This window comes from Lissotriton vulgaris, chromosome 1_1, assembly GCF_964263255.1.
Source record: "Lissotriton vulgaris chromosome 1_1, aLisVul1.2, whole genome shotgun sequence".
Lineage (NCBI taxonomy): Eukaryota > Metazoa > Chordata > Amphibia > Caudata > Salamandridae > Lissotriton > Lissotriton vulgaris.
This window is the reverse complement of record NC_141685.1, coordinates 234,798,203-234,823,042: the sequence shown is the minus strand read 5'-3', so window position 1 is coordinate 234,823,042 and position 24,840 is coordinate 234,798,203. Positions and strand designations below refer to the sequence as shown.

At 39.7% G+C, this 24,840-nt stretch overlaps 7 non-coding genes across 7 annotated transcripts; all 7 read left to right on the top strand.

The window, feature by feature from the left end:
• The first annotated feature begins 1,376 nt into the window (after nt 1-1,376).
• TRNAA-AGC (transfer RNA alanine (anticodon AGC)) lies at nt 1,377-1,449 on the top strand. The gene has a single exon. It is a non-coding gene; the product is annotated as a tRNA-Ala (tRNA).
• A 1,819-nt stretch (nt 1,450-3,268) lies between these two features.
• Nucleotides 3,269-3,341, top strand: TRNAA-AGC (transfer RNA alanine (anticodon AGC)). Its single transcript has one exon. It is a non-coding gene; the product is annotated as a tRNA-Ala (tRNA).
• A 4,140-nt stretch (nt 3,342-7,481) lies between these two features.
• Nucleotides 7,482-7,554, top strand: TRNAA-AGC (transfer RNA alanine (anticodon AGC)). Its single transcript has one exon. It is a non-coding gene; the product is annotated as a tRNA-Ala (tRNA).
• Nucleotides 7,555-8,531: 977 nt separating this feature from the next.
• Nucleotides 8,532-8,604, top strand: TRNAA-AGC (transfer RNA alanine (anticodon AGC)). The gene has a single exon. It is a non-coding gene; the product is annotated as a tRNA-Ala (tRNA).
• A 2,027-nt stretch (nt 8,605-10,631) lies between these two features.
• On the top strand, nt 10,632-10,704 carry TRNAA-AGC (transfer RNA alanine (anticodon AGC)). Its single transcript has one exon. It is a non-coding gene; the product is annotated as a tRNA-Ala (tRNA).
• A 10,490-nt stretch (nt 10,705-21,194) lies between these two features.
• Nucleotides 21,195-21,267, top strand: TRNAA-AGC (transfer RNA alanine (anticodon AGC)). The gene has a single exon. It is a non-coding gene; the product is annotated as a tRNA-Ala (tRNA).
• Nucleotides 21,268-24,357: 3,090 nt separating this feature from the next.
• TRNAA-AGC (transfer RNA alanine (anticodon AGC)) lies at nt 24,358-24,430 on the top strand. The gene has a single exon. It is a non-coding gene; the product is annotated as a tRNA-Ala (tRNA).
• Nucleotides 24,431-24,840: the final 410 nt, after the last annotated feature.

Genomic DNA, 24,840 nt, shown 5'->3' with positions numbered 1-24,840 from the left:
GCTGGATTATTGCATTGACTCTCATAATCTGGTGAATATTCTTGCATTAGACATGCAATAACTATCAGAAATGGTATCTCCCTTGGTTTCTCATTGGTGGGAAATTTAACTTCAAGATTAGCTAGGGTATGAGTCTAGATGAACACAGCGCAATATCACTCATATTCGAGTAGTAAACAGGCCAACCTGAACTGTAAAACATCCCATAAGTGGAGGTAAGGCATAAGTTAGGAGTGAACTGAACACTGTTATGGGCAATTGGACTTCAAATAAAGTGTGGAACGCAGTAAGGTTACTTTTTTCATGTTATGCAGATTAAACACACAGGGGAATTAGCTCAAATAGTAAAGCGCTCGCTTAGCATGCGAGAGGTGCCGGGCTCGATGCCCGCATTCTCCATTATAAAATTTGCATACATTTTATTTTTAACTTGTCATTGCCAAGGTCATTGCAGAGTAAGAACAGAAAAATCACATATGGCTTTCAAATATGGTCTCATTATAACAACTAAAGTGGTTTAATCAAAAGGGTTCAGGTATTCTTTAGCATGTGAGAGGAATTTGAATTCTTATGCAATCTCAAAATGAAGTTCTCACAACTTCCATTTTCATTTTCTCTTATTTTTTTTGACACTCTGTCCTCTGAAGGATGTATAAATCTGGCTTTCCTTGCAAAACAAGAGTAGAGGAATATCCAGGATTTGATTTTCTTCACAAAAAGGGATTGGTCTGCATACTGTCTTAAGGAGGGAGCCCGGCTAGCTCAGTCGGTAGAGCATGAGACTCTTAATCTCAGGGTCGTGGGCTCGAGCTCCACGTTGGGCGATAACGAGTAATTTTTGCCTGAATACTGCATTGACTCTCATAATATGGAGATTAATCTTGCATTAGACCTGCAATAACTCCCAAAAATTGTCCAGGAATGGATTTCCTTCATAAAAAATGATTAGTCTGCATACCATCTTTAAGTGGGGGCCCGGCTAGCTCAGTCGGTAGAGCATGAGACTCTTAATCTCAGGGTCGTGGGTTCGAGCCTCACGTTGGGCGAAAATGAGTAATTTTTGCTGGACTCTCATAATCTGGTGATTATTCTTGCATTAGACATGCAATAACTATCAAAAATGGTATCTCCCTTGGTTTCTCATTGGTGGGAAATTTAACTTCAAGATTAGGTAGGGTATGAGTCTAGATGAACACACCACAATATCACTCATATTCGAGTAGTAAACAGGCCAACCTGAACTGTAAAACATCCCATAAGTGGAGGTAAGGCATAAATTAGGAGTGAACTGAACACTGTTATGGGCAACTGGACTTCAAATAAAGTGTGGAAGGCAGTGAGGTTACTTTTTTCATGTTATGCAGATTAAACACACAGGGGAATTAGCTCAAATGGTAGAGCGCTCGCTTAGCACGCGAGAGGTAGCGGGATCGATGCCCGCATTCTCCATTATAAAATTTGCATACATTTTATTTTTAACTTGTCATTGCCAAGGTCATTGCAGAGTAAGAACAGAAAAATCACAGATGGCTTTCAAATATGGTCTCATTATAACAACTAAAGTGGTTTAATCAAAAGGGTTCAGGTATTCTTTAGCATGTGAGAGGAATTTGAATTCTTATGCAATCTCAAAATGAAGTTCTCACAACTTCCGTTTTCATTTTCTCTTATTTTTTTTGACACTCTGTCCTCTGAAGGATGTATAAATCTGGCTTTCCTTGCAAAACAAGAGTAGAGGAATATCCAGGATTTGATTTTTTTCACAAAAAGGGATTGGTCTGCATACTGTCTTAAGGAGGGAGCCCGGCTAGCTCAGACGGTAGAGCATGAGACTCTTAATCTCAGGGTCGTGGGTTCAAGCCCCACGTTGGGCGAAAATGAGTAATTTTTGCTGGATTATTGCATTGACTCTCATAATCTGGTGAATATTCTTGCATTAGACATGCAATAACTATCAGAAATGGTATCTCCCTTGGTTTCTCATTGGTGGGAAATTTAACTTCAAGATTAGCTAGGGTATGAGTCTAGATGAACACAGCGCAATATCACTCATATTCGAGTAGTAAACAGGCCAACCTGAACTGTAAAACATCCCATAAGTGGAGGTAAGGCATAAGTTAGGAGTGAACTGAACACTGTTATGGGCAATTGGACTTCAAATAAAGTGTGGAATGCAGTAAGGTTACTTTTTTCATGTTATGCAAATTAAACACACAGGGGAATTAGCTCAAATAGTAAAGCGCTCGCTTAGCATGCGAGAGGTAGCGGGCTTGATGCCCGCATTCTCCATTATAAAATTTGCATACATTTTATTTTTAACTTGTCATTGCCAAGGTCATTGCAGAGTAAGAACAGAAAAATCACAGATGGCTTTCAAATATGGTCTCATTATAACAACTAAATTGGTTTAAAGAAAAGGGTTCAGGTATTCTTTAGCATGTGAGAGGAATTTGAATTCTTATGCAATCTCAAAAAATGAAGTTCTCACAACTTCCATTTTCATTTTCTCTTATTTTTTTTGACACTCTGTCCTCTGAAGGATGTATAAATCTGGCTTTCCTTGCAAAACAAGAGTAGAGGAATATCCAGGATTTGATTTTCTTCACAAAAAGGGATTGGTCTGCATACTGTCTTAAGGAGGGAGCCCGGCTAGCTCAGTCGGTAGAGCATGAGACTCTTAATCCCAGGGTCGTGGGTTCGAGCTCCACGTTGGGCGAAAACGAGTAATTTTTGCCTGAATACTGCATTGACTCTCATAATATGGAGATTAATCTTGCATTAGACCTGCAATAACTCCCAAAAATTGTCCAGGAATGGATTTCCTTCATAAAAAATGATTAGTCTGCATACCATCTTGAAGTGGGAGCCCGGCTAGCTCAGTCGGTAGAGCATCAGACTCTTAATCTCAGGGTCGTGGGTTCGAGCCTCACGTTGGACGAAAATGAGTAATTTTTGCTGGACTCTCATAATCTGGTGATTATTCTTGCATTAGACATGCAATAACTATCAAAAATGGTATCTCCCTTGGTTTCTCATTGGTGGGAAATTTAACTTCAAGATTAGGTAGGGTATGAGTCTAGATGAACACACCACAAAATCACTCATATTCGTGTAGTAAACAGGCCAACCTGAACTGTAAAACATCCCATAAGTGGAGGTAAGGCATAAGTTAGGAGTGAACTGAACACTGTTATGGGCAATTGGACTTCAAATAAAGTGTGGAAGGCAGTAAGGTTACTTTTTTCATGTTATGCTGATTAAACACACAGGGGAATTAGCTCAAATGGTAGAGCGCTCGCTTAGCATGCGAGAGGTAGCGGGATCGATGCCCGCATTCTCCATTATAAAATTTGCATACATTTTATTTTTAACTTGTCATTGCCCATGGTCATTGCAGAGTAAGAACAGAAAAATCACAGATGGCTTTCAAATATGGTCTCATTATAACAACTAAAGTGGTTTAATCAAAAGGGTTCAGGTATTCTTTAGCATGTGAGAGGAATTTGAATTCTTATGCAATCTCAAAATGAAGTTCTCACAACTTCCATTTTCATTTTCTCTTATTTTTTTTGACACTCTGTCCTCTGAAGGATGTATACATCTGGCTTTCCTTGCAAAACAAGAGTAGAGGAATATCCAGGATTTGATTTTTTTCACAAAAAGGGATTGGTCTGCATACTGTCTTAAGGAGGGAGCCCGGCTAGCTCAGTCGGTAGAGCATGAGACTCTTAATCTCAGGGTCGTGGGTTCGAGCTCCACGTTGGGCGAAAACGAGTAATTTTTGCCTGAATACTGCATTGACTCTCATAATATGGAGATTAATCTTGCATTAGACCTGCAATAACTCCCAAAATTGTCCAGGAATGGATTTCCTTCATAAAAAATGATTAGTCTGCATACCATCTTGAAGTGGGAGCCTGGCTAGCTCAGTCGGTAGAGCATGAGACTCTTAATCTCAGGGTCGTGGGTTCGAGCCTCACGTTGGACGAAAATGAGTAATTTTTGCTGGACTCTCATAATCTGGTGATTATTCTTGCATTAGACATGCAATAACTATCAAAAATGGTATCTCCCTTGGTTTCTCATTGGTGGGAAATTTAACTTCAAGATTAGGTAGGGTATGAGTCTAGATGAACACACCACAAAATCACTCATATTCGAGTAGTAAACAGGCCAACCTGAACTGTAAAACATCCCATAAGTGGAGGTAAGGCATAAGTTAGGAGTGAACTGAACACTGTTATGGGCAATTGGACTTCAAATAAAGTGTGGAAGGCAGTGAGGTTACTTTTTTCATGTTATGCTGATAAAACACACAGGGGAATTAGCTCAAATGGTAGAGCGCTCGCTTAGCATGCGAGAAGTAGCGGGATCGATGCCCGCATTCTCCATTATAAAATTTGCATACATTTTATTTTTAACTTGTCATTGCCAAGGTCATTGCAGAGTAAGAACAGAAAAATCACAGATGGCTTTCAAATATGGTCTCATTATAACAACTAAAGTGGTTTAATCAAAAGGGTTCAGGTATTCTTTAGCATGTGAGAGGAATTTGAATTCCTATGCAATCTCAAAATGAAGTTCTCACAACTTCCGTTTTCATTTTCTCTTATTTGTTTTGACACTCTGTCCTCTGAAGGATGTATAAATCTGGCTTTCCTTGCAAAACAAGAGTAGAGGAATATCCAGGATTTGATTTTTTTCACAAAAAGGGATTGGTCTGCATACTGTCTTAAGGAGGGAGCCCGGCTAGCTCAGTCGGTAGAGCATGAGACTCTTAATCTCAGGGTCGTGGGTTCGAGCCCCACGTTGGGCGAAAACGAGTAATTTTTGCCTGAATATTGCATTGACTCTCATAATATGGAGATTATTCTTGCATTAGACCTGCAATAACTCCCAAAAATTGTCCAGGACTGGATTTCCTTCATAAAAAATGATTAGTCTGCATACCATCTTGAAGTGGGAGCCCGGCTAGCTCAGTCGGTAGAGCATGAGACTTTTAATCTCAGGGTCGTGGGTTCGAGCTCCAGGTTGGGCGAAAATGAGTAATTTTTGCTGGACTCTCATAATCTGGTGATTATTCTTGCATTAGACATGCAATAACTATCAAAAATGGTATCTCCCTTGGTTTCTCATTGGTGGGAAATTTAACTTCAAGATTAGGTAGAGTATGAGTCTAGATGAACACACCACAATATCACTCATATTCGAGTAGTAAACAGGCCAACCTGAACTGTAAAACATCCCATAAGTGGAGGTAAGGCATAAGTTAGGAGTGAACTGAACACTGTTATGGGCAATTGGACTTCAAATAAAGTGTGGAAGGCAGTGAGGTTACTTTTTTCATGTTATGCAGATTAAACACACTGGGGAATTAGCTCAAATGGTAGAGCGCTCGCTTAGCATGCGAGAGGTAGTGGGATCGATGCCCGCATTCTCCATTATAAAATTTGCATACATTTTATTTTTAACTTGTCATTGCCCATGGTCATTGCAGAGTAAGAACAGAAAAATCACAGATGGCTTTCAAATATGGTCTCATTATAACAACTAAAGTGGTTTAATCAAAAGGGTTCAGGTATTCTTTAGCATGTGAGAGGAATTTGAATTCTTATGCAATCTCAAAATGAAGTTCTCACAACTTCCATTTTCATTTTCTCTTATTTTTTTTGACACTCTGTCCTCTGAAGGATGTATAAATCTGGCTTTCCTTGCAAAACAAGAGTAGAGGAATATCCAGGATTTGATTTTTTTCACAAAAAGGGATTGGTCTGCATACTGTCTTAAGGAGGGAGCCCGGCTAGCTCAGTCGGTAGAGCATGAGACTCTTAATCTCAGGGTCGTGGGTTCGAGCCCCACGTTGGGCGAAAACGAGTAATTTTTTCCTGAATATTGCATTGACTCTCATAATATGGAGATTAATCTTGCATTAGACCTGCAATAACTCCCAAAAATTGTCCAGGAATGGATTTCCTTCATAAAAAATGATTAGTCTGCATACCATCTTGAAGTGGGAGCCCAGCTAGCTCAGTCGGTAGAGCATGAGACTCTTAATCTCAGGGTCGTGGGTTCGAGCCCCACGTTGGACGAAAATGAGTAATTTTTGCTGGATTATTGCATTGACTCTCATAATCTGGTGAATATTCTTGCATTAGACATGCAATAACTATCAGAAATGGTATCTCCCTTGGTTTCTCATTGGTGGGAAATTTAACTTCAAGATTAGCTAGGGTATGAGTCTAGATGAACACCGCGCAATATCACTCATATTCGAGTAGTAAACAGGCCAACCTGAACTGTAAAACATCCCATAAGTGGAGGTAAGGCATAATTTAGGAGTGAACTGAACACTGTTATGGGCAATTGGACTTCAAATAAAGTGTGGAACGCAGTAAGGTTACTTTTTTCATGTTATGCAGATTAAACACACAGGGGAATTAGCTCAAATAGTAAATCGCTCGCTTAGCATGCGAGAGGTAGCGGGCTCGATGCCCGCATTCTCCATTATAAAATTTGCATACATTTTATTTTTAACTTGTCATTGCCAAGGTCATTGCAGAGTAAGAACAGAAAAATCACAGATGGCTTTCAAATATGGTCTCATTATAACAACTAAAGTGGTTTAATCAAAAGCGTTCAGGTATTCTTTAGCATGTGAGAGGAATTTGAATTCTTATGCAATCTCAAAATGAAGTTCTCACAACTTCCATTTTCATTTTCTCTTATTTTTTTTGACACTCTGTCCTCTGAAGGATGTATTAATCTGGCTTTCCTTGCAAAACAAGAGTAGAGGAATATCCAGGATTTGATTTTCTTCACAAAAAGGGATTGGTCTGCATACTGTCTTAAGGAGGGAGCCCGGCTAGCTCAGTCGGTAGAGCATGAGACTCTTAATCTCAGGGTCGTGGGTTCGAGCTCCACGTTGGGCGAAAACGAGTAATTTTTGCCTGAATACTGCATTGACTCTCATAATATGGAGATTAATCTTGCATTAGACCTGCAATAACTCCCAAAAATTGTCCAGGAATGGATTTCCTTCATAAAAAATGATTAGTCTGCATACCAACTTGAAGTGGGAGCCCGGCTAGCTCAGTCGGTAGAGCATGAGACTCTTAATCTCAGGGTCGTGGGTTCGAGCCTCACGTTGGGCGAAAATGAGTAATTTTTGCTGGACTCTCATAATCTGGTGATTATTCTTGCATTAGACATGCAATAACTATCAAAAATGGTATCTCCCTTGGTTTCTCATTGGTGGGAAATTTAACTTCAAGATTAGATAGGGTATGAGTCTAGATGAACACACCACAATATCACTCATATTCGAGTAGTAAACAGGCCAACCTGAACTGTAAAACATCCCATAAGTGGAGGTAAGGCATAAGTTAGGAGTGAACTGAATACTGTTATGGGCAATTGGACTTCAAATAAAGTGTGGAAGGCAGTAAGGTTACTTTTTTCATGTTATGCTGATTAAACACACAGGGGAATTAGCTCAAATGGTAGAGCGCTCGCTTAGCATGCGAGAGGTAGCGGGATCGATGCCCGCATTCTCCATTATAAAATTTGCATACATTTTATTTTTAACTTGTCATTGCCAAGGTCATTGCAGAGTAAGAACAGAAAAATCACAGATGGCTTTCAAATATGGTCTCATTATAACAACTAAAGTGGTTTAATCAAAAGGGTTCAGGTATTCTTTAGCATGTGAGAGGAATTTGAATTCCTATGCAATCTCAAAATGAAGTTCTCACAACTTCCGTTTTCATTTTCTCTTATTTGTTTTGACACTCTGTCCTCTGAAGGATGTATAAATCTGGCTTTCCTTGCAAAACAAGAGTAGAGGAATATCCAGGATTTGATTTTTTTCACAAAAAGGGATTGGTCTGCATACTGTCTTAAGGAGGGAGCCCGGCTAGCTCAGTCGGTAGAGCATGAGACTCTTAATCTCAGGGTCGTGGGTTCGAGCCCCACGTTGGGCGAAAACGAGTAATTTTTGCCTGAATATTGCATTGACTCTCATAATATGGAGATTATTCTTGCATTAGACCTGCAATAACTCCCAAAAATTGTCCAGGACTGGATTTCCTTCATAAAAAATGATTAGTCTGCATACCATCTTGAAGTGGGAGCCCGGCTAGCTCAGTCGGTAGAGCATGAGACTTTTAATCTCAGGGTCGTGGGTTCGAGCTCCAGGTTGGGCGAAAATGAGTAATTTTTGCTGGACTCTCATAATCTGGTGATTATTCTTGCATTAGACATGCAATAACTATCAAAAATGGTATCTCCCTTGGTTTCTCATTGGTGGGAAATTTAACTTCAAGATTAGGTAGAGTATGAGTCTAGATGAACACACCACAATATCACTCATATTCGAGTAGTAAACAGGCCAACCTGAACTGCAAAACATCCCATAAGTGGAGGTAAGGCATAAGTTAGGAGTGAACTGAACACTGTTATGTGCAATTGGACTTCAAATAAAGTGTGGAAGGCAGTGAGGTTACTTTTTTCATGTTATGCAGATTAAACACACAGGGGAATTAGCTCAAATGGTAGAGCGCTCGCTTAGCATGCGAGAGGTAGCGGGATCGATGCCCGCATTCTCCATTATAAAATTTGCATACATTTTATTTTTAACTTGTCATTGCCCATGGTCATTGCAGAGTAAGAACAGAAAAATCACAGATGGCTTTCAAATATGGTCTCATTATAACAACTAAAGTGGTTTAATCAAAAGGGTTCAGGTATTCTTTAGCATGTGAGAGGAATTTGAATTCTTATGCAATCTCAAAATGAAGTTCTCACAACTTCCATTTTCATTTTCTCTTATTTTTTTTGACACTCTGTCCTCTGAAGGATGTATACATCTGGCTTTCCTTGCAAAACAAGAGTAGAGGAATATCCAGGATTTGATTTTTTTCACAAAAAGGGATTGGTCTGCATACTGTCTTAAGGAGGGAGCCCGGCTAGCTCAGTCGGTAGAGCATGAGACTCTTAATCTCAGGGTCGTGGGTTCGAGCTCCACGTTGGGCGAAAACGAGTAATTTTTGCCTGAATACTGCATTGACTCTCATAATATGGAGATTAATCTTGCATTAGACCTGCAATAACTCCCAAAATTGTCCAGGAATGGATTTCCTTCATAAAAAATGATTAGTCTGCATACCATCTTGAAGTGGGAGCCCGGCTAGCTCAGTCGGTAGAGCATGAGACTCTTAATCTCAGGGTCGTGGGTTCGAGCCTCACGTTGGACGAAAATGAGTAATTTTTGCTGGACTCTCATAATCTGGTGATTATTCTTGCATTAGACATGCAATAACTATCAAAAATGGTATCTCCCTTGGTTTCTCATTGGTGGGAAATTTAACTTCAAGATTAGGTAGGGTATGAGTCTAGATGAACACACCACAAAATCACTCATATTCGAGTAGTAAACAGGCCAACCTGAACTGTAAAACATCCCATAAGTGGAGGTAAGGCATAAGTTAGGAGTGAACTGAACACTGTTATGGGCAATTGGACTTCAAATAAAGTGTGGAAGGCAGTGAGGTTACTTTTTTCATGTTATGCTGATTAAACACACAGGGGAATTAGCTCAAATGGTAGAGCGCTCGCTTAGCATGCGAGAAGTAGCGGGATCGATGCCCGCATTCTCCATTATAAAATTTGCATACATTTTATTTTTAACTTGTCATTGCCAAGGTCATTGCAGAGTAAGAACAGAAAAATCACAGATGGCTTTCAAATATGGTCTCATTATAACAACTAAAGTGGTTTAATCAAAAGGGTTCAGGTATTCTTCAGCATGTGAGAGGAATTTGAATTCCTATGCAATCTCAAAATGAAGTTCTCACAACTTCCGTTTTCATTTTCTCTTATTTGTTTTGACACTCTGTCCTCTGAAGGATGTATAAATCTGGCTTTCCTTGCAAAACAAGAGTAGAGGAATATCCAGGATTTGATTTTTTTCACAAAAAGGGATTGGTCTGCATACTGTCTTAAGGAGGGAGCCCGGCTAGCTCAGTCGGTAGAGCATGAGACTCTTAATCTCAGGGTCGTGGGTTCGAGCCCCACGTTGGGCGAAAACGAGTAATTTTTGCCTGAATATTGCATTGACTCTCATAATATGGAGATTATTCTTGCATTAGACCTGCAATAACTCCCAAAAATTGTCCAGGACTGGATTTCCTTCATAAAAAATGATTAGTCTGCATACCATCTTGAAGTGGGAGCCCGGCTAGCTCAGTCGGTAGAGCATGAGACTTTTAATCTCAGGGTCGTGGGTTCGAGCTCCAGGTTGGGTGAAAATGAGTAATTTTTGCTGGACTCTCATAATCTGGTGATTATTCTTGCATTAGACATGCAATAACTATCAAAAATGGTATCTCCCTTGGTTTCTCATTGGTGGGAAATTTAACTTCAAGATTAGGTAGAGTATGAGTCTAGATGAACACACCACAATATCACTCATATTCGAGTAGTAAACAGGCCAACCTGAACTGCAAAACATCCCATAAGTGGAGGTAAGGCATAAGTTAGGAGTGAACTGAACACTGTTATGTGCAATTGGACTTCAAATAAAGTGTGGAAGGCAGTGAGGTTACTTTTTTCATGTTATGCAGATTAAACACACAGGGGAATTAGCTCAAATGGTAGAGCGCTCGCTTAGCATGCGAGAGGTAGCGGGATCGATGCCCGCATTCTCCATTATAAAATTTGCATACATTTTATTTTTAACTTGTCATTGCCCATGGTCATTGCAGAGTAAGAACAGAAAAATCACAGATGGCTTTCAAATATGGTCTCATTATAACAACTAAAGTGGTTTAATCAAAAGGGTTCAGGTATTCTTTAGCATGTGAGAGGAATTTGAATTCTTATGCAATCTCAAAATGAAGTTCTCACAACTTCCATTTTCATTTTCTCTTATTTTTTTTGACACTCTGTCCTCTGAAGGATGTATACATCTGGCTTTCCTTGCAAAACAAGAGTAGAGGAATATCCAGGATTTGATTTTTTTCACAAAAAGGGATTGGTCTGCATACTGTCTTAAGGAGGGAGCCCGGCTAGCTCAGTCGGTAGAGCATGAGACTCTTAATCTCAGGGTCGTGGGTTCGAGCTCCACGTTGGGCGAAAACGAGTAATTTTTGCCTGAATACTGCATTGACTCTCATAATATGGAGATTAATCTTGCATTAGACCTGCAATAACTCCCAAAATTGTCCAGGAATGGATTTCCTTCATAAAAAATGATTAGTCTGCATACCATCTTGAAGTGGGAGCCCGGCTAGCTCAGTCGGTAGAGCATGAGACTCTTAATCTCAGGGTCGTGGGTTCGAGCCTCACGTTGGACGAAAATGAGTAATTTTTGCTGGACTCTCATAATCTGGTGATTATTCTTGCATTAGACATGCAATAACTATCAAAAATGGTATCTCCCTTGGTTTCTCATTGGTGGGAAATATAACTTCAAGATTAGGTAGGGTATGAGTCTAGATGAACACACCACAAAATCACTCATATTCGAGTAGTAAACAGGCCAACCTGAACTGTAAAACATCCCATAAGTGGAGGTAAGGCATAAGTTAGGAGTGAACTGAACACTGTTATGGGCAATTGGACTTCAAATAAAGTGTGGAAGGCAGTGAGGTTACTTTTTTCATGTTATGCTGATTAAACACACAGGGGAATTAGCTCAAATGGTAGAGCGCTCGCTTAGCATGCGAGAAGTAGCGGGATCGATGCCCGCATTCTCCATTATAAAATTTGCATACATTTTATTTTTAACTTGTCATTGCCAAGGTCATTGCAGAGTAAGAACAGAAAAATCACAGATGGCTTTCAAATATGGTCTCATTATAACAACTAAAGTGGTTTAATCAAAAGGGTTCAGGTATTCTTCAGCATGTGAGAGGAATTTGAATTCCTATGCAATCTCAAAATGAAGTTCTCACAACTTCCGTTTTCATTTTCTCTTATTTGTTTTGACACTCTGTCCTCTGAAGGATGTATAAATCTGGCTTTCCTTGCAAAACAAGAGTAGAGGAATATCCAGGATTTGATTTTTTTCACAAAAAGGGATTGGTCTGCATACTGTCTTAAGGAGGGAGCCCGGCTAGCTCAGTCGGTAGAGCATGAGACTCTTAATCTCAGGGTCGTGGGTTCGAGCCCCACGTTGGGCGAAAACGAGTAATTTTTGCCTGAATATTGCATTGACTCTCATAATATGGAGATTATTCTTGCATTAGACCTGCAATAACTCCCAAAAATTGTCCAGGACTGGATTTCCTTCATAAAAAATGATTAGTCTGCATACCATCTTGAAGTGGGAGCCCGGCTAGCTCAGTCGGTAGAGCATGAGACTTTTAATCTCAGGGTCGTGGGTTCGAGCTCCAGGTTGGGCGAAAATGAGTAATTTTTGCTGGACTCTCATAATCTGGTGATTATTCTTGCATTAGACATGCAATAACTATCAAAAATGGTATCTCCCTTGGTTTCTCATTGGTGGGAAATTTAACTTCAAGATTAGGTAGAGTATGAGTCTAGATGAACACACCACAATATCACTCATATTCGAGTAGTAAACAGGCCAACCTGAACTGTAAAACATCCCATAAGTGGAGGTAAGGCATAAGTTAGGAGTGAACTGAACACTGTTATGGGCAATTGGACTTCAAATAAAGTGTGGAAGGCAGTGAGGTTACTTTTTTCATGTTATGCAGATTAAACACACTGGGGAATTAGCTCAAATGGTAGAGCGCTCGCTTAGCATGCGAGAGGTAGCGGGATCAATGCCCGCATTCTCCATTATAAAATTTGCATACATTTTATTTTTAACTTGTCATTGCCCATGGTCATTGCAGAGTAAGAACAGAAAAATCACAGATGGCTTTCAAATATGGTCTCATTATAACAACTAAAGTGGTTTAATCAAAAGGGTTCAGGTATTCTTTAGCATGTGAGAGGAATTTGAATTCTTATGCAATCTCAAAATGAAGTTCTCACAACTTCCATTTTCATTTTCTCTTATTTTTTTTGACACTCTGTCCTCTGAAGGATGTATAAATCTGGCTTTCCTTGCAAAACAAGAGTAGAGGAATATCCAGGATTTGATTTTTTTCACAAAAAGGGATTGGTCTGCATACTGTCTTAAGGAGGGAGCCCGGCTAGCTCAGTCGGTAGAGCATGAGACTCTTAATCTCAGGGTCGTGGGTTCGAGCCCCACGTTGGGTGAAAACGAGTAATTTTTTCCTGAATATTGCATTGACTCTCATAATATGGAGATTAATCTTGCATTAGACCTGCAATAACTCCCAAAAATTGTCCAGGAATGGATTTCCTTCATAAAAAATGATTAGTCTGCATACCCTCTTGAAGTGGGAGCCCAGCTAGCTCAGTCGGTAGAGCATGAGACTCTTAATCTCAGGGTCGTGGGTTCGAGCCCCACGTTGGACGAAAATGAGTAATTTTTGCTGGATTATTGCATTGACTCTCATAATCTGGTGAATATTCTTGCATTAGACATGCAATAACTATCAGAAATGGTATCTCCCTTGGTTTCTCATTGGTGGGAAATTTAACTTCAAGATTAGCTAGGGTATGAGTCTAGATGAACACCGCGCAATATCACTCATATTCGAGTAGTAAACAGGCCAACCTGAACTGTAAAACATCCCATAAGTGGAGGTAAGGCATAATTTAGGAGTGAACTGAACACTGTTATGGGCAATTGGACTTCAAATAAAGTGTGGAACGCAGTAAGGTTACTTTTTTCATGTTATGCAGATTAAACACACAGGGGAATTAGCTCAAATAGTAAATCGCTCGCTTAGCATGCGAGAGGTAGCGGGCTCGATGCCCGCATTCTCCATTATAAAATTTGCATACATTTTATTTTTAACTTGTCATTGCCAAGGTCATTGCAGAGTAAGAACAGAAAAATCACAGATGGCTTTCAAATATGGTCTCATTATAACAACTAAAGTGGTTTAATCAAAAGGGTTCAGGTATTCTTTAGCATGTGAGAGGAATTTGAATTCTTATGCAATCTCAAAATGAAGTTCTCACAACTTCCATTTTCATTTTCTCTTATTTTTTTTGACACTCTGTCCTCTGAAGGATGTATAAATCTGGCTTTCCTTGCAAAACAAGAGTAGAGGAATATCCAGGATTTGATTTTTTTCACAAAAAGGGATTGGTCTGCATACTGTCTTAAGGAGGGAGCCCGGCTAGCTCAGTCGGTAGAGCATGAGACTCTTAATCTCAGGGTTGTGGGTTCGAGCCCCACGTTGGGCGAAAACAATTAATTTTTTCCTGAATATTGCATTGACTCTCATAATATGGAGATTAATCTTGCATTAGACCTGCAATAACTCCCAAAAATTGTCCAGGAATGGATTTCCATCATAAAAAATGATTAGTCTGCATACCATCTTGAAGTGGGAGCCCAGCTAGCTCAGTCGGTAGAGCATGAGACTCTTAATCTCAGGGTCGTGGGTTCGAGCCCCACGTTGGACGAAAATGAGTAATTTTTGCTGGATTATTGCATTGACTCTCATAATCTGGTGAATATTCTTGCATTAGACATGCAATAACTATCAGAAATGGTATCTCCCTTGGTTTCTCATTGGTGGGAAATTTAACTTCAAGATTAGCTAGGGTATGAGTCTAGATGAACACCGCGCAATATCACTCATATTCGAGTAGTAAACAGGCCAACCTGAACTGTAAAACATCCCATAAGTGGAGGTAAGGCATAATTTAGGAGTGAACTGAACACTGTTATGGGCAATTGGACTTCAAATAAAGTGTGGAACGCAGTAAGGTTACTTTTTTCATGTTATGCAGATTAAACACACAGGGGAATTAGCTCAAATAGTAAAGCGCTCGCTTAGCTTGCGAGATGTAGCGGGCTCGATGCCCGCATTCTCCATTATAAAATTTGCATACATTTTATTTTTAACTTGTCATTGCCAAGGTCATTGCAGAGTAAGAACAGAAAAATCACAGATGGCTTTCAAATATGGTCTCATTATAACAACTAAAGTGGTTTAATCAAAAGGGTTCAGGTATTCTTTAGCATGTGAGAGGAATTTGAATTCTTATGCAATCTCAAAATGAAGTTCTCACAACTTCCATTTTCATTTTCTCTTATTTTTTTTGACACTCTGTCCTCTGAAGGATGTATTAATCTGGCTTTCCTTGCAAAACAAGAGTAGAGGAATATCCAGGATTTGATTTTCTTCACAAAAAGGGATTGGTCTGCATACTGTCTTAAGGAGGGAGCCCGGCTAGCTCAGTCGGTAGAGCATGAGACTCTTAATCTCAGGGTCGTGGGTTCGAGCTCCACGTTGGGCGAAAACGAGTAATTTTTGCCTGAATACTGCATTGACTCTCATAATATGGAGATTAATCTTGCATTAGACCTGCAATAACTCCCAAAAATTGTCCAGGAATGGATTTCCTTCATAAAAAATGATTAGTCTGCATACCAACTTGAAGTGGGAGCCCGGCTAGCTCAGTCGGTAGAGCATGAGACTCTTAATCTCAGGGTCGTGGGTTCGAGCCTCACGTTGGGCAAAAATGAGTAATTTTTGCTGGACTCTCATAATCTGGTGATTATTCTTGCATTAGACATGCAATAACTATCAAAAATGGTATCTCCCTTGGTTTCTCATTGGTGGGAAATTTAACTTCAAGATTAGATAGGGTATGAGTCTAGATGAACACACCACAATATCACTCATATTCGAGTAGTAAAGAGGCCAACCTGAACTGTAAAACATCCCATAAGTGGAGGTAAGGCATAAGTTAGGAGTGAACTGAACACTGTTATGGGCAATTGGACTTCAAATAAAGTGTGGAAGGCAGTGAGGTTACTTTTTTCATGTTATGCAGATTAAACACGCAGGGGAATTAGCTCAAATGGTAGAGCGCTCGCTTAGCATGCGAGAGGTAGCGGGATTGATGCCCGCATTCTCCATTATAAAATTTGCATACATTTTATTTTTAACTTGTCATTGCCAAGGTCATTGCAGAGTAAGAACAGAAAAATCACAGATGGCTTTCAAATATGGTCTCATTATAACAACTAAAGTGGTTTAATCAAAAGGGTTCAGGTATTCTTTAGCATGTGAGAGGAATTTGAATTCCTATGCAATCTCAAAATGAAGTTCTCACAACTTCCGTTTTCATTTTCTCTTATTTGTTTTGACACTCTGTCCTCTGAAGGATGTATAAATCTGGCTTTCCTTGCAAAACAAGAGTAGAGGAATATCCAGGATTTGATTTTTTTCACAAAAAGGGATTGGTCTGCATACTGTCTTAAGGAGGGAGCCCGGCTAGCTCAGTCGGTAGAGCATGAGACTCTTAATCTCAGGGTCGTGGGTTCGAGCCCCACGTTGGGCGAAAACGAGTAATTTTTGCCTGAATATTGCATTGACTCTCATAATATGGAGATTATTCTTGCATTAGACCTGCAATAACTCCCAAAAATTGTCCAGGACTGGATTTCCTTCATAAAAAATGATTAGTCTGCATACCATCTTGAAGTGGGAGCCCGGCTAGCTCAGTCGGTAGAGCATGAGACTTTTAATCTCAGGGTCGTGGGATCGAGCTCCAGGTTGGGCGAAAATGAGTAATTTTTGCTGGACTCTCATAATCTGGTGATTATTCTTGCATTAGACATGCAATAACTATCAAAAATGGTATCTCCCTTGGTTTCTCATTGGTGGGAAATTTAACTTCAAGATTAGCTAGGGTATGAGTCTAGATGAACACCGCGCAATATCACTCATATTCGAGTAGTAAACAGGCCAACCTGAACTGTAAAACATCCCATAAGTGGAGGTAAGGCATAATTTAGGAGTGAACTGAACACTGTTATGGGCAATTGGACTTCAAATAAAGTGTGGGAGGCAGTGAGGTTACTTTTTTCATGTTATGCAGATTAAACACACAGGGGAATTAGCTCAAATGGTAGAGCGCTCGCTTAGCATGCAAGAGGTAGCGGGATCGATACCTGCATTCTCCATTATAAAATTTGCATACATTTTATTTTTAACTTGTCATTGCCCATGGTCATTGCAGAGTAAGAACAGAAAAATCACAGATGGCTTTTAAATATGGTCTCATTATAACAACTAAAGTGGTTTAATCAAAAGGGTTCAGGTATTCTTTAGCATGTGAGAGGAATTTGAATTCTTATGCAATCTCAAAATGAAGTTCTCACAACTTCCATTTTCATTTTCTCTTATTTTTTTTGACACTCTGTCCTCTGAAGGATGTATAAATCTGGCTTTCCTTGCAAAACAAGAGTAGAGGAATATCCAGGATTTGATTTTTTTCACAAAAAGGGATTGGTCTGCATACTGTCTTAAGGAGGGAGCCCGGCTAGCTCAGTCGGTAGAGCATGAGACTCTTAATCTCAATCTCAGGGTCGTGGGTTCGAGCCCCACGTTGGGCGAAAACAATTAATTTTTTCCTGAATATTGCATTGACTCTCATAATATGGAGATTAATCTTGCATTAGACCTGCAATAACTCCCAAAAATTGTCCAGGAATGGATTTCCTTCATAAAAAATGATTAGTCTGCATACCATCTTGAAGTGGGAGCCCAGCTAGCTCAGTCGGTAGAGCATGAGACTCTTAATCTTAGGGTCGTGGGTTCGAGCCCCACGTTGGACGAAAATGAGTAATTTTTGCTGGATTATTGCATTGACTCTCATAATCTGGTGAATATTCTTGCATTAGACATGCAATAACTATCAGAAATGGTATCTCCCTTGGTTTCTCATTGGTGGGAAATTTAACTTCAAGATTAGCTAGGGTATGAGTCTAGATGAACACCGCGCAATATCACTCATATTCGAGTAGTAAACAGGCCAACCTGAACTGTAAAACATCCCATAAGTGGAGGTAAGGCATAATTTAGGAGTGAACTGAACACTGTTATGGGCAATTGGACTTCAAATAAAGTGTGGAACGCAGTAAGGTTACTTTTTTCATGTTATGCAGATTAAACACACAGGGGAATTAGCTCAAATAGTAAAGCGCTCGCTTAGCTTGCGAGATGTAGCGGGCTCGATGCCCGCATTCTCCATTATAAAATTTGCATACATTTTATTTTTAACTTGTCATTGCCAAGGTCATTGCAGAGTAAGAACAGAAAAATCACAGATGGCTTTCAAATATGGTCTCATTATAACAACTAAAGTGGTTTAATCAAAAGGGTTCAGGTATTCTTTAGCATGTGAGAGGAATTTGAATTCTTATGCAATCTCAAAATGAAGTTCTCACAACTTCCATTTTCATTTTCTCTTATTTTTTTTGACACTCTGTCCTCTGAAGGATGTATAAATCTGGCTTTCCTTGCAAAACAAGAGTAGAGGAATATCCAGGATTTGATTTTTTTCACAAAAAGGGATTGGTCTGCATACTGTCTTAAGGAGGGAGCCCGGCTAGCTCAGTCGGTAGAGCATGAGACTCTTAATCTCAGGGTCGTGGGTTCGAGCCCCACGTTGGGCGAAAACGAGTAATTTTTGCCTGAATATTGCATTGACTCTCATAATATGGAGATTATTCTTGCATTAGACCTGCAATAACTCCCAAAAATTGTCCAGGACTGGATTTCCTTCATAAAAAATGATTAGTCTGCATACCATCTTGAAGTGGGAGCCCGGCTAGCTCAGTCGGTAGAGCATGAGACTTTTAATCTCAGGGTCGTGGGATCGAGCTCCAGGTTGGGCGAAAATGAGTAATTTTTGCTGGACTCTCATAATCTGGTGATTATTCTTGCATTAGACATGCAATAACTATCAAAAATGGTATCTCCCTTGGTTTCTCATTGGTGGGAAATTTAACTTCAAGATTAGCTAGGGTATGAGTCTAGATGAACACCGCGCAATATCACTCATATTCGAGTAGTAAACAGGCCAACCTGAACTGTAAAACATCCCATAAGTGGAGGTAAGGCATAATTTAGGAGTGAACTGAACACTGTTATGGGCAATTGGACTTCAAATAAAGTGTGGGAGGCAGTGAGGTTACTTTTTTCATGTTATGCAGATTAAACACACAGGGGAATTAGCTCAAATGGTAGAGCGCTCGCTTAGCATGCAAGAGGTAGCGGGATCGATACCTGCATTCTCCATTATAAAATTTGCATACATTTTATTTTTAACTTGTCATTGCCCATGGTCATTGCAGAGTAAGAACAGAAAAATCACAGATGGCTTTTAAATATGGTCTCATTATAACAACTAAAGTGGTTTAATCAAAAGGGTTCAGGTATTCTTTAGCATGTGAGAGGAATTTGAATTCTTATGCAATCTCAAAATGAAGTTCTCACAACTTCCATTTTCATTTTCTCTTATTTTTTTTGACACTCTGTCCTCTGAAGGATGTATAAATCTGGCTTTCCTTGCAAAACAAGAGTAGAGGAATATCCAGGATTTGATTTTTTTCACAAAAAGGGATTGGTCTGCATACTGTCTTAAGGAGGGAGCCCGGCTAGCTCAGTCGGTAGAGCATGAGACTCTTAATCTCAATCTCAGGGTCGTGGGTTCGAGCCCCACGTTGGGCGAAAACAATTAATTTTTTCCTGAATATTGCATTGACTCTCATAATATGGAGATTAATCTTGCATTAGACCTGCAATAACTCCCAAAAATTGTCCAGGAATGGATTTCCTTCATAAAAAATGATTAGTCTGCATACCATCTTGAAGTGGGAGCCCAGCTAGCTCAGTCGGTAGAGCATGAGACTCTTAATCTTAGGGTCGTGGGTTCGAGCCCCACGTTGGACGAAAATGAGTAATTTTTGCTGGATTATTGCATTGACTCTCATAATCTGGTGAATATTCTTGCATTAGACATGCAATAACTATCAGAAATGGTATCTCCCTTGGTTTCTCATTGGTGGGAAATTTAACTTCAAGATTAGCTAGGGTATGAGTCTAGATGAACACCGCGCAATATCACTCATATTCGAGTAGTAAACAGGCCAACCTGAACTGTAAAACATCCCATAAGTGGAGGTAAGGCATAATTTAGGAGTGAACTGAACACTGTTATGGGCAATTGGACTTCAAATAAAGTGTGGAACGCAGTAAGGTTACTTTTTTCATGTTATGCAGATTAAACACACAGGGGAATTAGCTCAAATAGTAAAGCGCTCGCTTAGCTTGCGAGATGTAGCGGGCTCGATGCCCGCATTCTCCATTATAAAATTTGCATACATTTTATTTTTAACTTGTCATTGCCAAGGTCATTGCAGAGTAAGAACAGAAAAATCACAGATGGCTTTCAAATATGGTCTCATTATAACAACTAAAGTGGTTTAATCAAAAGGGTTCAGGTATTCTTTAGCATGTGAGAGGAATTTGAATTCTTATGCAATCTCAAAATGAAGTTCTCACAACTTCCATTTTCATTTTCTCTTATTTTTTTTGACACTCTGTCCTCTGAAGGATGTATAAATCTGGCTTTCCTTGCAAAACAAGAGTAGAGGAATATCCAGGATTTGATTTTCTTCACAAAAAGGGATTGGTCTGCATACTGTCTTAAGGAGGGAGCCCGGCTAGCTCAGTCGGTAGAGCATGAGACTCTTAATCTCAGGGTCGTGGGTTCGAGCTCCACGTTGGGCGAAAATGAGTAATTTTTGCCTGAATACTGCATTGACTCTCATAATATGGAGATTAATCTTGCATTAGACCTGCAATAACTCCCAAATATTGTCCAGGAATGGATTTCCTTCATAAAAAATTATTAGTCTGCATACCATCTTGAAGTGGGAGCCCGGCTAGCTCAGTCGGTAGAGCATGAGACTCTTAATCTCAGGGTCGTGGGTTCGAGCCTCACGTTGGGCGAAAATGAGTAATTTTTGCTGGACTCTCATAATCTGGTGATTATTCTTGCATTAGACATGCAATAACTATCAAAAATGGTATCTCCCTTGGTTTCTCATTGGTGGGAAATTTAACTTCAAGATTAGCTAGGGTATGAGTCTAGATGAACACACCACAATATCACTCATATTCGAGTAGTAAACAGGCCAACCTGAACTGTAAAACATCCCATAAGTGGAGGTAAGGCATAAGTTAGGAGTGAACTGAACACTGTTATGGGCAATTGGACTTCAAATAAAGTGTGGAAGGCAGTGAGGTTACTTTTTTCATGTTATGCAGATTAAACACGCAGGGGAATTAGCTCAAATGGTAGAGCGCTCGCTTAGCATGCGAGAGGTAGCGGGATCGATGCCCGCATTCTCCATTATAAAATTTGCATACATTTTATTTTTAACTTGTCATTGCCAAGGTCATTGCAGAGTAAGAACAGAAAAATCACAGATGGCTTTCAAATATGGTCTCATTATAACAACTAAAGTGGTTTAATCAAAAGGGTTCAGGTATTCTTTAGCATGTGAGAGGAATTTGAATTCTTATGCAATCTCAAAATGAAGTTCTCACAACTTCCGTTTTCATTTTCTCTTATTTTTTTTGACACTCTGTCCTCTGAAGGATGTATAAATCTGGCTTTCCTTGCAAAACAAGAGTAGAGGAATATCCAGGATTTGATTTTTTTCACAAAAAGGGATTGGTCTGCATACTGTCTTAAGGAGGGAGCCCGGCTAGCTCAGTCGGTAGAGCATGAGACTCTTAATCTCAGGGTCGTGGGTTCGAGCCCCACGTTGGGCGAAAACGAGTAATTTTTGCCTGAATATTGCATTGACTCTCATAATATGGAGATTATTCTTGCATTAGACCTGCAATAACTCCCAAAAATTGTCCAGGACTGGATTTCCTTCATAAAAAATGATTAGTCTGCATACCATCTTGAAGTGGGAGCCCGGCTAGCTCAGTCGGTAGAGCATGAGACTTTTAATCTCAGGGTCGTGGGTTCGAGCTCCACGTTGGGCGAAAATGAGTAATTTTTGCTGGACTCTCATAATCTGGTGATTATTCTTGCATTAGACATGCAATAACTATCAAAAATGGTATCTCCCTTGGTTTCTCATTGGTGGGAAATTTAACTTCAAGATTAGGTAGAGTATGAGTCTAGATGAACACACCACAATATCACTCATATTCGAGTAGTAAACAGGCCAACCTGAACTGTAAAACATCCCATAAGTGGAGGTAAGGCATAAGTTAGGAGTGAACTGAACACTGTTATGGGCAATTGGACTTCAAATAAAGTGTGGGAGGCAGTGAGGTTACTTTTTTCATGTTATGCAGATTAAACACACAGGGGAATTAGCTCAAATGGTAGAGCGCTCGCTTAGCATGCAAGAGGTAGCGGGATCGATACCTGCATTCTCCATTATAAAATTTGCATACATTTTATTTTTAACTTGTCATTGCCCATGGTCATTGCAGAGTAAGAACAGAAAAATCACAGATGGCTTTTAAATATGGTCTCATTATAACAACTAAAGTGGTTTAATCAAAAGGGTTCAGGTATTCTTTAGCATGTGAGAGGAATTTGAATTCTTATGCAATCTCAAAATGAAGTTCTCACAACTTCCATTTTCATTTTCTCTTATTTTTTTTGACACTCTGTCCTCTGAAGGATGTATAAATCTGGCTTTCCTTGCAAAACAAGAGTAGAGGAATATCCAGGATTTGATTTTTTTCACAAAAAGGGATTGGTCTGCATACTGTCTTAAGGAGGGAGCCCGGCTAGCTCAGTCGGTAGAGCATGAGACTCTTAATCTCAGGGTCGTGGGTTCGAGCCCCACGTTGGGCGAAAACAATTAATTTTTTCCTGAATATTGCATTGACTCTCATAATATGGAGATTAATCTTGCATTAGACCTGCAATAACTCCCAAAAATTGTCCAGGAATGGATTTCCTTCATAAAAAATGATTAGTCTGCATACCATCTTGAAGTGGGAGCCCAGCTAGCTCAGTCGGTAGAGCATGAGACTCTTAATCTTAGTGTCGTGGGTTCGAGCCCCACGTTGGACGAAAATGAGTAATTTTTGCTGGATTATTGCATTGACTCTCATAATCTGGTGAATATTCTTGCATTAGACATGCAATAACTATCAGAAATGGTATCTCCCTTGGTTTCTCATTGGTGGGAAATTTAACTTCAAGATTAGCTAGGGTATGAGTCTAGATGAACACCGCGCAATATCACTCATATTCGAGTAGTAAACAGGCCAACCTGAACTGTAAAACATCCCATAAGTGGAGGTAAGGCATAATTTAGGAGTGAACTGAACACTGTTATGGGCAATTGGACTTCAAATAAAGTGTGGAACGCAGTAAGGTTACTTTTTTCATGTTATGCAGATTAAACACACAGGGGAATTAGCTCAAATAGTAAAGCGCTCGCTTAGCTTGCGAGATGTAGCGGGCTCGATGCCCGCATTCTCCATTATAAAATTTGCATACATTTTATTTTTAACTTGTCATTGCCAAGGTCATTGCAGAGTAAGAACAGAAAAATCACAGATGGCTTTCAAATATGGTCTCATTATAACAACTAAAGTGGTTTAATCAAAAGGGTTCAGGTATTCTTTAGCATGTGAGAGGAATTTGAATTCTTATGCAATCTCAAAATGAAGTTCTCACAACTTCCATTTTCATTTTCTCTTATTTTTTTTGACACTCTGTCCTCTGAAGGATGTATAAATCTGGCTTTCCTTGCAAAACAAGAGTAGAGGAATATCCAGGATTTGATTTTCTTCACAAAAAGGGATTGGTCTGCATACTGTCTTAAGGAGGGAGCCCGGCTAGCTCAGTCGGTAGAGCATGAGACTCTTAATCTCAGGGTCGTGGGTTCGAGCTCCACGTTGGGCGAAAACGAGTAATTTTTGCCTGAATACTGCATTGACTCTCATAATATGGAGATTAATCTTGCATTAGACCTGCAATAACTCCCAAAAATTGTCCAGGAATGGATTTCCTTCATAAAAAATGATTAGTCTGCATACCATCTTGAAGTGGGAGCCCGGCTAGCTCAGTCGGTAGAGCATGAGACTCTTAATCTCAGGGTCGTGGGTTCGAGCCTCACGTTGGGCGAAAATGAGTAATTTTTGCTGGACTCTCATAATCTGGTGATTATTCTTGCATTAGACATGCAATAACTATCAAAAATGGTATCTCCCTTGGTTTCTCATTGGTGGGAAATTTAACTTCAAGATTAGCTAGGGTATGAGTCTAGATGAACACACCACAATATCACTCATATTCGAGTAGTAAACAGGCCAACCTGAACTGTAAAACATCCCATAAGTGGAGGTAAGGCATAAGTTAGGAGTGAACTGAACACTGTTATGGGCAATTGGACTTCAAATAAAGTGTGGAAGGCAGTGAGGTTACTTTTTTCATGTTATGCAGATTAAACACGCAGGGGAATTAGCTCAAATGGTAGAGCGCTCGCTTAGCATGCGAGAGGTAGCGGGATCGATGCCCGCATTCTCCATTATAAAATTTGCATACATTTTATTTTTAACTTGTCATTGCCAAGGTCATTGCAGAGTAAGAACAGAAAAATCACAGATGGCTTTCAAATATGGTCTCATTATAACAACTAAAGTGGTTTAATCAAAAGGGTTCAGGTATTCTTTAGCATGTGAGAGGAATTTGAATTCTTATGCAATCTCAAAATGAAGTTCTCACAACTTCCGTTTTCATTTTCTCTTATTTTTTTTGACACTCTGTCCTCTGAAGGATGTATAAATCTGGCTTTCCTTGCAAAACAAGAGTAGAGGAATATCCAGGATTTGATTTTTTTCACAAAAAGAGATTGGTCTGCATACTGTCTTAAGGAGGGAGCCCGGCTAGCTCAGTCGGTAGAGCATGAGACTCTTAATCTCAGGGTCGTGGGTTCGA